The sequence below is a fragment of the Marmota monax genome, unplaced genomic scaffold (assembly GCF_021218885.2).
Source record: "Marmota monax isolate L192 unplaced genomic scaffold, Marmota_monax_Labrador192_F-V1.1 WCK01_AAM20220418_F8-fsc00203, whole genome shotgun sequence".
Lineage (NCBI taxonomy): Eukaryota > Metazoa > Chordata > Mammalia > Rodentia > Sciuridae > Marmota > Marmota monax.
This window is the reverse complement of record NW_026694787.1, coordinates 2,414,959-2,427,302: the sequence shown is the minus strand read 5'-3', so window position 1 is coordinate 2,427,302 and position 12,344 is coordinate 2,414,959. Positions and strand designations below refer to the sequence as shown.

General features: G+C 41.1%; 1 protein-coding gene across 7 annotated transcripts in view; it reads right to left on the bottom strand.

The window, feature by feature from the left end:
- The window catches only part of Adgrg2 (adhesion G protein-coupled receptor G2), a 111,022-nt gene that overhangs the window by 74,206 nt on the left and 24,472 nt on the right, over positions 1-12,344 (bottom strand). For 6 of the 7 annotated variants that reach the window (XM_046425851.2, XM_058573084.1, XM_058573083.1 and 3 more), the window contains exon 2: positions 1,208-1,250. The exons of the other annotated variant lie outside the window; for it this stretch is intronic. The gene's annotated coding sequence lies outside the window, so the exon portion shown is untranslated. The remainder of the gene's footprint in view (positions 1-1,207; positions 1,251-12,344) is intronic. 7 annotated transcript variants of the gene reach the window in all.

The window sequence follows — 12,344 nt, the reverse complement described above, 5'->3', positions numbered from 1 at the left end:
ATTGTCATCAAAGTTCGACTTAGCCTAAAAACAAAAACAAGTCACCAGAATGCAATATCTCTTCCTGTGGAGGCTTGGTGTATACCTTGCCCTCACCCCCACAGCAGGCATTCAAAAAAGATTTTAAATATTGATTTGGTCCAGAATCTACTGCTGAAAAATAATTATATGAAAATGTAGAGGAAAGAAATAGGAAACTCTCATGAAAAGCATCCTCAGGGTGTTGATCTATACTGGGGCTGGGGGGTGGGGTTGGGACAGAAGCACTTGGTTTGGATCCTTCAGGAGCTCATACTGGAGAGGAAAACAGGTATTCAAGAAAGCCAACTCCACTGTCACCATCAATACTGTGTGCCTTCCTTGCTTTTGTCATCACACCATGCTGGCTCCTGCTTTAAGTACTGACTTGGCCATTTCCTAGTTGTGTGTACTTATTATAATAACTGTGTTATTTGTCCTATAAATTATGATAGGATAATTCTGATTAATATTAATTATAACACATATTTACATAGTTTATAAGATTTTGATAATTTATATCAATGCAATGCCAGAAATAATGACTATATTTGAATCTCAAAGTAAAAAGGAAGCCCTAGGATGGGGAGTGTACCACTGGTAGACCACTTGTCTAACATGAAGAAGGTTTGATCCTCAGCATGGAGGGAAAAACAAGAAGAAGAAGAAGCATGAAAGCCAATAGTGGCTTCAGAATTCCCACCCAGAAGAAAGTGGACAGCAGAAATCTGGTTGAGAGCTTTGAGGAGAGCACATGCACAGCACCTTAGGTAAGAGAGAGAAGATGTGGATAGTCCATTTTGAAATATGACAAGAGCTGTTGGAGCTAGAGAAGCAAAACCCAGAAAATAGTGAAACAAAATCCCAAAGAATTCTATGTAAATAATCATTCTCCTCCTTCAACTTTCACTGCACCATGTAATTTCAAAAGCTGCACCTGTTCCTGAAAGTCTACTAGAAAAGCAACTAGGTTACCAAGAAGAAATGGCTCCACAATAGAACCCCTATGGAAAGAAAATATCTGGAGAAAACAGAGCTCCAAGTGGGAGGGAGGAGTTAAAAACAAAACCAACAGGAAAGAAAAAAGTTGTTTTGGAGGTGGGCATTTGGAATAAAGGAGGGGAAAGAAAAGAAAACCAACCAAACGTGTTCCTAAGTTTTACATTATCACACAGAAAGCCTCACTCACCTGAGAGGAAGTTCAGAAAAAAAGGTAGAGAAACTGCACGCATCTGAAAATGAAAACAAGACAGGAACAGAAGATGAGACCGATGGAAAGTGGGCCCTCTTAAGCCTTCAAAAAGGCCTTGATCCCATAGTCAGCACAGTAGCCAGGCCCTATGGATTTCCAGCTGCACACTGAGGCTTGAACTCAGCAGCAGAGTTACAAAAGAAATGGACAATGCAAGATCTGCTCTTGTGGACCTTAGGTAAGACAGAACAAGCCCAAAGCCAGTTCAGAGCTGATCTTGTTATATTTTAGTAGCATGCGTTACTGCTCAAACTAAAGCTTTAATAAATGCATTATAGGGGCATTAGACAATAAGGTGATCAGAGCAGATCTGGGGTGAGGCACTCCCTTCTAAAAACCCTGATTGCTCAGGTAACTCTTCATGTATTTGTGTCTTAACTTCCCTAGACTCTGAACTCCTTGATATCAAGGATCGGGTCATTTATGTCTCATGTGTCCCCAAAGCCAGAGGCAAATGTTTTTTATCCTCAGAGGCTGAATAAATGACTCTCTCTGTGATTATTAAGTCTGGCTCAGAGCTGAAAAGGGGAGGTGGAGCATTGGCAATGGCATGAGTGAGGGAAAGATCAGATGCATACTGGGGAAAGGAAATAGCCTGCCCACCCAAGACAGACAGCGTTGCTGACAACCTGATTGGCATTCTTTGGAATATTCCATCACACTTTACTTCAAAACCAAAACACCACTAGAACTATTAGCTCAAGATGACAGTCACTTCAAATAATGGTATCCTCTCATGTGAAATGATTTTCAAATCAAGATTTACCAGAGGACACAACCTATAGGGTCATCTTGAAACCAACTGACCTACTCCTGGCTTCTGTCAACAGACTGATAAAACAGAAGTTCAATGCTCAAAGAGGAACCAGAATATGAATTCAAAGAAGAGATAAGGAGTCTCCATGAGTTTATATTGATCACAGTATGCTCTTTAAGAGGAAAAACAGGAATACTTCCTCATAAATTAAAGTCCATTATGCCAGAAAGACTTCATTAAGCAATGTTTAAAGAAGACAAAAAATGAAAGCCAAGCATTTCGTCCTGTCCTAGGATGAACAAATTACAAACACATGTCCCTGTGCTCAACATAGAATGGATGTAGGATTATCAATCATAAAACTTTAAAATAATCAAACAAAGAAACAAATTGATTGTGACTTGAGTATGGAAATAATTTCACTGAACATTTGTGAAAATGAAGATTTTCTACGTAGGGATTTCTGATAATATTTTTGATGAAAGTTCACAATTCAAGCACACTGCCTCTTCCAAAATCTTATGGATGACTACAATAAAGCACACTTAATGGTTCCTGGTAATCCAGTTTATTAATGAACAACAGGAGGTTCTGTTTGCTCCTTTGGAACACTTTCAGGTAGAAAAGTAGGGCAGGCAACAATGACATTTGTTTTTTCCAGTGAATGAAAAAAATCAAAAAGTCTAATAATAATATCCAGTGCTTGAAAGCATGTGGAGATATAAACACTTGCATACACCAGTGGTGGAAATCTAAACTTTGAGATTTTGAAACTTTAAATGTGCATACTTTGATTCTTTTAATATTTCAAAAAGTATTTTTTACATGTGCCGAAATTCTAATTCCAGAAATTGTCCCTGCATAAATACTGACACATATGCACAAAAAATATAAACCCAAACACTGTCACTGCAGTGTCAGGGGGAAAACTAAATATCTATCAGCAAATGAATAGGTAAATGATGGTAAAGTGAAATTGTGGAATATTATGCAATGTCTAAAAAATAAAGCTGGTTTAGATGTACTAACATATAGACATTGTCAATATATATAATACATATAAGTCACGTGAAAAGATCAAGTTTCTTAATATACTACTATATATACTAGGACATGTTAAGAAGCAATCAAAGTGATATATGTGTATATTTATATAGTGACAGGGTTGAATACAAAGTAAAAAACATGGGAGGAAACCTACCAAGCCTCCACAGATGAGAGTGTGATGGAGGAAAGGAAGAAGCCACATTTTTCCTCTATAGAACACAGCTATGTATTCAAATATCATTTACAAATATCACTTTCCTCTTCTAATGAGGAAAAGGAGAACAGAGGGAGGGTCAAACAGAGCTCCTAAGTCAAGCCCAGGGGTTGGATAAATGGAAGGGAATGCTGTCACTTGCTCAATTCAACATCATCTCCCCTTTCCCTGTTCTAACCCAATTAGAAAGGCCCAATCGGGGACACAAAGACTTTTGGTCTCACAGCCAAGAAACTAGCTTCCTAGCTCGAAAGCAGGAATTCACTGAGCAAGTTGTGGACAATATTGTTAAAAGCAGTGATGTGACCATGCCTGATGGATGCTGAGGCCTAAACTTAACTAACAAGCTGCCCCTCCTTGGACCCACTGACCCCTCCTCACTCTGATCACCACCACACCCCCACCAGCCTTCATTGACCAGAGAAACTAAACAGGAAGCAGAATCCAATCAGCACCAGCAATTCAGTAACAAAACATAGTGACTGCCAATGTTTGAGGTTCTTACATCATTGAAAGGAAAGGGCAAGTCACAAAAAGAACCCTATGAACTTATGTAAGACATGGCACAGAACAGAGAAGTTTCTCAGAGAACAGCAAACTCACCAATTGCTAGGATTAACTGAAACCTCCCGCAGTTGCAATGCCCCAAACCATGACATCAGGGTGGCTGGGAATGTCTCCAACTTCCTCTATTTATCAAGCTGGCTAAAACATATGGTAATAGCAGTGTTACTGGGGAAAAAAAAAAGGCAAGCAGACTTCACAAATGGTTTGGGTGAGGAGGAAATTCTCTCTGGGTGAACATACAGCCCTGCTCCAGTGCAGAGGAAGCTTTCAAGGAGGCTGCATCCAAGAATCAGAACTGCCCTGGGTGGCTGGCCACAGAGACACATATCCTGAGGGTAAACATCAATCCAATGGGAAAAGTTCACAGGTGACAGCAGCCCCAGGGAGTTGTCCCACTGCTTTCTGGGGTAATGACACTTGTCCAGGGAGCAACCAAAACAAAACACAACTATGATATGCAGCACCCTGGAAGGCTCAGTGCTTCATTTACAACTTAATGATTAATTAGTGACCAAGACTGAGGGGCAGAAACTGGCTTGCAATTCCTGGTGATGACACCAATACCGTGGAGAAAGGGTTAGAAGACAAGGAGGCCCTGATAAGTGAGGAATGGAGCCAAAAATAGGCAAAGGGAGCTGGGCACGGTGGCACATGCCTGTAAGGAGTGGCTGAGGAGGCTAAGGCAGGAGGATCACAAGTTCAAAGCCAGCCTCAGCAACGTAGTTAGACCCCAAGGAACTTAGGAAGACCTTGTCCCAAAATAAAATATAAAAGAGGCTGGGGATGTGGCTCAGTGGCAAAGTGCCCCTGAGTTCAATCCCTGGAAAGGAAGAAAGGAAGGGGGGGGGGGGGAGAGAGAGAGAGAGAGAGAGAAATGAGGGGGGAGGAATGAGAGAAAGAGAGAGAGAGAGGAATTTCTCCACACCATAGGAAAAACAAATTGCATGAATGGAAATGATGGTAAAGGATAGGCTGGTGGGCACATCCAGAAAGTCAGGGATGTGCATGCAGATCCTTGGTTTTAGAGTGGTAGGTACTGCCATTGAGGAGCAAACAAGAGTGGTTCTAGAATCTCATGGTTGCCTCATTCCTGACCAGCCACTGCATCATAGAACCCTTATCTGCACAGATTGGTTTGTTTAGTTCTGGATGCCACCATTCAAGAGGGGTTAAGTTGGCTCTGTAAAATTCTAAAGATAATTCACTCAGCAAACGTGTGCCATATACCCACTATGTGCCACAAACAGGGCCACTTTGTATGGTTGTGCAGGTTGTACCTTGCACAAGGGTGCCTGGCATAGGGATCGATGGAGCAGAATCTGGGATGCCAGGCTTTCTGGAGGTGCCATATGAACCAGCTGCAGGCAGTAACAGAAGCACTGAGTGAGAAAGGGCCCCAACCCAGTATGGGAAAATGGATCCAGCAAAGTTATGTCAAGGAGGTAACGGTCAGGCCATATCCTAAAGAACACACAACTTTCTTAACATGAAGAAATGGGAAAGATCATTCCAAAGAAAGGAAATAGCTTAAACCCACACACAGAGCCAAAGAACTTAAACTAAACAGGAAGAAGAATGTCCTGGTATCCATCACTGTTAAATTACAGAAAAGACTAAGAAGGCTTTTGGAACTGCTTTCTGAACCACCTCAAAAGGTGACCTCTTAGCCAGTCTGGGGAGGCCGAGGAGACATGAAGCAGGCCAAGAGAAGTGGCCAGTAGGCCTCTTTCAACCATTGGCACCCATGTTATTTTTCTGTAGCACTGAAAAGCTTTCTTCTCTTTTTTCTTTTTTTTTTTTTTCAGTAGTGGGGATTGAACGTGGTATATGCTACATTCCCAGCCCCAAAGCTTTCTTTTTTCTCTTGGTCCCTCTTCCTTCTACTCTCCATTCCATAGTTTCTCTCTTTTCCTTCCCTCCCCTTAGCTATCTTGAGGCTTGCCAAATGTGTCCTAGAAGCTAGAACGCTGCTAGTTGCCTCTGCCCACACCAGAGAAGAGAGTTAGAGACCACATGGTGACAGACACACCTTCAAATGACTCCCTGACCTTATACTTGATTTTTTTTAATGCCAGTCTTACATTAAGCTGAGTTTGTACAAAATTAACTAGAAGTGAACTTTCTTCCATTTGTATAAAAACAATTCACCAGGAAAACTGAATGTATCAATCCCAATGGCCATGACTGACTTTTTCTAGTAAACTTGAACTTTTTCCACTGAGGAGCAACAAGCAATGAACTCTGTAAAATTCTGCTTAAATTATGTTTCAGTGCTATATTTTCAATAATGAGAGAAAAAAATGGTGAAAAGATAAGTAGATAAGGAAAGAATAATTGTACATATAGGATGAGTCCCACCAAGTAACTAATAAAACCACACATGTAAATTTTGCCTTTGTTTAGTAAGTCTTTGTTGTGTATTTGAGCTAGAAACTAAGGCTGGTGTGGTAAAATTTTTGTTTCCAAATATATTTGCCACTTGAGATGTTCTAAATATTTAACTGCTCCTTAGTTCAGTTCTAGGGGGTAAAAGACAAGGAAATTCTTACCCATAAAGTTTTTACTATTCCCACTGGAAATGAGTAACATGTTATATTATCATCTGGTCCTATTTGACAGATAAATTGTGGAAGGTAGGAACATAGTGATTTATTAATATTTTAAAATTCAAGATTGCTATGTCTTCACTGACTTTGCTAACAAAAGAAATGTCTACTCCTTCCCTTCTGTGGTAGATTGCAAAACTGGTCAATTCTTCCAATCCCAGTGTGCCTGTCCACTTGAAATGTCACTTTGCAGCTCCTCCTATCAAAACGTGGAGTCTATTTCTCCATTCCTGAATATGGGCTTTGCCCTGTGGGGCATTACAAAGGTGATGCAAGCAGAAGCTTGCAAAGTCCGAAGCATGGTTTTGCTGTCTTGCTGCTCTACACATAAGTGTAGAAACAAGCCTGTACCAGCCTGTCAGATGACGAAAGCCACATGCCCAGTCACCCCCATTGCTCCAAGGGACAGCCAGCCAACCCCCAGGATCAGAATCATCCAGCTGACTGGCAGCAGACAGCAGATGCCTGGGTTAGCCCAACTGAGACTAGCAGAAAGACCATTCCACTGGACCCAGCCAAAAGTGCGCACTTCCAAAGTGTAAATTAGCTAAATGTCACTGCTTTAGGCCACTAAGTTTTGAAGTATTTTGTAACACAGAAAAAGCTAACTTAGGGGCTGTGGCTGTGGCTCAGTGGTAGCGCACTTGTCTGACATGTGTGAGGCACTGGGTTCGAGTCTCAGCACCACATATAAATTAATAAAGGTCTATCAACAACTAAAAACAAATATATATATATAAAACAAAAAGGTAACTTATTTACCATCTTCTTCCTTTCCTACCTCCTCACTTTCCTTTCCTCTCTAGCCACCTACTCTTATTTTCTTCTTTTCCTTCTCTAAGTACTACAAGTACTACAAGCACACGGTGGGTTTAAGCCTTTGAACTAGGCTGTCTCTAGTTCAAAGCCTGCCTCACTTTCTTCTAAACCACGTCCTCTGTGCTAGGTTTGAATGTGGTTTGAGTGTGTCCCCCAAGGGTTCATATACTGGAAACTTTTCCCCCAGTGTAGTGATATTAAGAGGTAAAGGGGGTTGGGGCTGTAGCTTAGAGGCAGAGTGCTTGCCTAGCATGTGTGAGGCACTGGGTTCAGTCTTCAGCATCACATAAAAATAAACAAAATAAAGGCATTCTGTCTATATAAAACTACAAAATAAATTTTTTAAAAAAAGAGGTAATGGGACCTTTAAGAGTTGGGCCTCAAAGGTCATGGAGGATGCTGTCCTCAGAAGGGATCAAGGTAGTTCTTATAGGACCCCTGAGTTAGTTCTGATGAGAGGTTTGTTATACAAGAACAAACCCAGCCTCTTTGCCTTCCTGGTCACATGATCTCTCCCAGCATCCCTGTGAGGCCATCAGCCATGAGGTAATATAGTAGGGGTGGCCCTCACCAGAGCCAGCACTATGCTGTTTAGACATTCAGCCTCCAAAACTGTGAGTTAAATAAACCTCTTTTCTTTATAAGTATACAGACTCGGGTGTTTCATTCTACAAATAGGAAACAGAGTAATATTGTCTGGAATACAAAGTCTACTTAGGGCCAACATAGCAGACCTTGTATGGTGTGTGGGCCTCACAGAGATGAACCCTCTGGGACCAACTGATTATAGGATGGATGCTTGGCAGGGTTGGGAGGCCACCTCTCGGCACTCCCTCATGATAATCTCCCTGGAGAATTATTTGTCACTGTGACCCATTGAGTATGTTCTACCTGTTACTCCTAGCCACTGGAGGGGAAGTATAATAAGAAGAAAATGAGTCTGCAAGCCAGACACATAAGGGTTAAGGGGCCTAGCCTAAGACACTCTCCCTCAAGTGGCTGCCCAGGCTAAAAGTACAGAAAATATATATATATATAACTACAGGAAACAACGCGCTGTGAGTGGTAAAATGCTTAGATTTCCATTTGTTTACTACACGAATAAAAGAAAATCAATAGGATCATCTTGCTAATGACATCGAACCACTCAATACTACTCACAAGCCAGAAGAAGGTCATTTCTTTTTTTTTTTTTTAAATATTTTATTTTTTAGTTGTAGTTGGACACAATACCTTTATTTTATTTATTTATTTTTATGTGGTGCTGAGGATTGAACCCAGGGCCTTGCACATGCCAGGCAAGCGCTCTACCATTGAACCACAACCCCAGCCCAGAAGGTCATTTCTTAAAAGGCTTTTCTTTCCTCTTCCACATTTACAGTCTGTACTCTGTTTCCACTTTAACTTATTTTTTTCTCCTGAATGATGTTTTCTCAGACTTTTTGAAAACTTACTTTTCCCTGGTGTCTTGGAACCCACCATTTGTTTGTGGTTATGACATTAATGTTTACAAAGGTCAAATCAGATGTTGGGGTTGGATAAATGTTCATTTTCTTTTTATGATGTTTTTAATGAGACCCTTTTCTCCCTTAGGATTCCTTGGAGAAGTTCTCTTCTTCTCTAGGTGCTTGTATTTCAAAACTGACCATCAAAATGTCATGTAGACAGATATTTTCTCAGCTTCCAACAACTAATGTAAATAGGAAGTGTACTCTTAGGAAGCCTTTTCCAGGATTGTTCTTGATTTCTTCATGCAAACTTCTACAAGAACAGACAGAGGAATTCTTCATTGTTTCAAGCATCTTCCAACATTTCCCTTCCTATGTCTATAGACCTAAACCATCTATAGAACAATGGAAGCCACTGAAAGAGAATTACTTTTCCTCCTCTCCTCTGTTATTAGTACTAATAATTTCTTCCAGTTGTACAATGATTTATGGTAAGCAAAATGCTTTTGTATACATTATCTCTCTGGACCCACAGATGTGTACAGAGTAATTTCAGGGCAAATATTTAGCCCTGTGTTAGGTAGGGACTAGGGATACACGGGAGAGCAAGAGAAGTCTGCTCTGAGGGAGCTTATTGCCTTATTAGGGAAACAAAGGTGTGATGCAAAAGTTAACACCAAGAAATGCATTACTGCAACTGTACTAAGTGCCAAAGAAAAGCATCTGGAACTCTGGGTAAAGCCAATGGTCACAGAAGGCTTCCCTGTGGAGCTAAAACCTGAAGGGTAAATAGGAGGAATTGGCCCATCACAGAGGCAGTGAAAGACCATACCAAGTAGAAACAGCAGTATGTGCAAAGGCACTGTAGTGGGAGAGGGTGCAGCCTATGTAAGGAACTGAAAAAAAGGGCCAGAGTGGGTAGGACATGGAAGGACAAGGGAGAACTGCAAGAGATGAGGCTGGAGAGGCAAGAAAGGCCCAGCTCCCACGAGTGGCCAAGGTAAGGAGCTGTGCCTTTGTTCTGAGAGCAATGGAAAGTCAGTGAAGGGTTTAAACAGTGACTGATGTGTTCAGATGCACATTTTTTACAAGATCGTTCTACGTGTTGCACTGAAAATGGATTGGAGGGGGGAGAGCAGAAGTTTCAGATTTCTGCACTCCATTTTCAAACAATGTTCTGAAGCTGTGAACAATTCAAAATCCAAAATAAGAGGTATATTCAAGGAAATGGAAACTCCAAATTTGTTTATTTGACACACACATAAAAATCTACTAAAATCTTACAGGAATTAGAGTTCAGAAAAGGAGGAAGATTCAAAATAATTACACAAGTAAGTATTCCCTTTGCACCAGGAGTTATCAAACCTTTTCTGTAAAGGGTCAGATTGCAAATACTTCCAGTTTTATAGTTGTAGGATTTCTGCAGCAACTACTCAACTCTGCCATTGTAGCACAAAAACTATCACAGACACTCTGCAAATGAACAGGTCTGACTGTGTCAATAAAACTTTATGTACAAAATCAGCTACCTCACAGGATTTGGCCCATGGGCAGCAGTTTGCCCTGTTCTGTACCAATGAGGAAGTGAACCTAGTATTTGAAATGAGACACAATGATACCTTGGATAAAGATGGTGGTGGTGATGGGACATATTTGTGAGGTATTTGGGAGGGAGAATTGACAAGACTTGGGTCTGAGTTGGATTTTTTTCTCTGTTTTCCATATTTTTTATTAGTACATTGCAGTTGCACATAATGTTAGGATTCATTGTTACATATCCATACATCCGCACAATATAACAATATAATTGGCCAATATCATTTACTGATATTGGAAAGTATTTCCCTTTTCCTCCACCCCCTGGTCCCTTTCCTCTACTCTACTGATTTTCCTTTGAATTTCATGAGATTCTACCCCCCCAACACACCTTTCTTTTCCTTTTTTCCTCTCTACCTTCCACATATGAGAGAACACATCTAACCTTTGAGTTTCTGAGTTTGGCTTATTGCCTCAGCGTAATGGTCTCTAGTTCCATCTACTTTCCTGCAAATGATATAATTTCATTTTTCTTTATGGCCGAGTAAAACTCCATTGTGTATATATACCACATTTTCTTTACCCATTCATCCAGGATAATGGTTCCATAGTTTGGCTATTGTGAATTGTGCTGCTATAAACTGATCACTGTAGTAAGATGACTTTAATTCTTCAGGGTAAATACCAAGAAGTGGCATAGCTAGGTCATCTTTTGAGGAACCTCCATACTAATTTCCATAGTGATTTATTAATTTACAATATCACCAACAGTGTAAAATTGTTCCTTTTCTCCACATTCTCTCCAGCGTTCGTAATTGTATTCTTGATGACTGCCATTCTAACTGGAGTGAGTTGACATCTCAGTATAGCTCTGATTTGAGTTTCCCTAATGGCAAACGATGTTGGACATGTTTTTCATATTTGTTGGCTATTTGTATTTTTTTTCTTTTGAGACATTTGAGTTGAATATTAACCCGGGAAAAGAGTGGCAGCCCCTGCCTAGAGTTTATTTGAAGCAACTGAGGCTCAGAGGAAATGAGTGGCCTAGTCTGAACTGGGGATGTCACCCCTAGGCTCAGCGGGCCTTCCCACCTCAGCCCCCGCCCCTCTGCCAGTCCCATTCACATCCCCCAGCCCCAGAAGCGTCCTTGCAGTCTTCTGTTGTGAGATTGCAAGTGTATGGGATACTTCCTCAAAAATGCTCTTGGCCTTCATAGTCACATACAATTTCTATACGGTTAACTAACATCACTTCTTGGACTTTCCCCTCAAACTAGCCCATATGAAAGTTCAAAATAAGGCAAGTATTAATAACAAAAAAATCAGCATAGTAGGGAGTCAATGCCTCATTTGGTGAGCACAGAATGACTTGGGGGGTGGGGAGCCGAAATCAGTGCCAGTCCATTCAGCTCACTGACATCCAGGAAAATCTCCCAGCTGCTGCCCGGCCTTTGTTTCCCTCATCAGAATGTTCTCTCCTAAAGCATCAGCACTACCTGCTCCTTTTGCTTACATCGCCTTCAGATCATTCTATTTGGCTCCACCAGAAGTGGAGTTATTTTTAAAGACTGGATGGTGTAAGATAGGGTGGGGAAAGCCAGAACGGGAAGCCTCAGATGGTGGAAACTCCTCTATCACCAGGGAAGTTGGCTGGAGCACCAAGCCCTGGCCTCCCACCAGAGCAGGGCCATCCATTTTCTTCTTCTTTTTATAGTACTATCCTCTTTGACCCACCCAGTGCTGAGATTTTTCAGTGTGTTTTTTCAGGAGACCTGGCAAACAACAACTTGACAGGTTCAATGGTTTTCATTGACAGCCTGAATGGAGTCCTCTGAAGATTGCAAAACTGGACACACAAACAGACCATAAAAATCCTACCTCCCACAAGCGTCTGGATGTTGCTTCTTCCCAAATGGCCCTCCTGCACTGATGCAGCATGGGTGGCTTTACAGCACATTTTTAAGTGATTTTTTCCAAAACTGGGGTGTTCCAAGTGGCATGGGAGTATTATTTTTTCCCTTGCAGTAAAAGACTGACTCCCCAGATATTTTTGAGAAAACAAGAGAATACATGAGTCAAG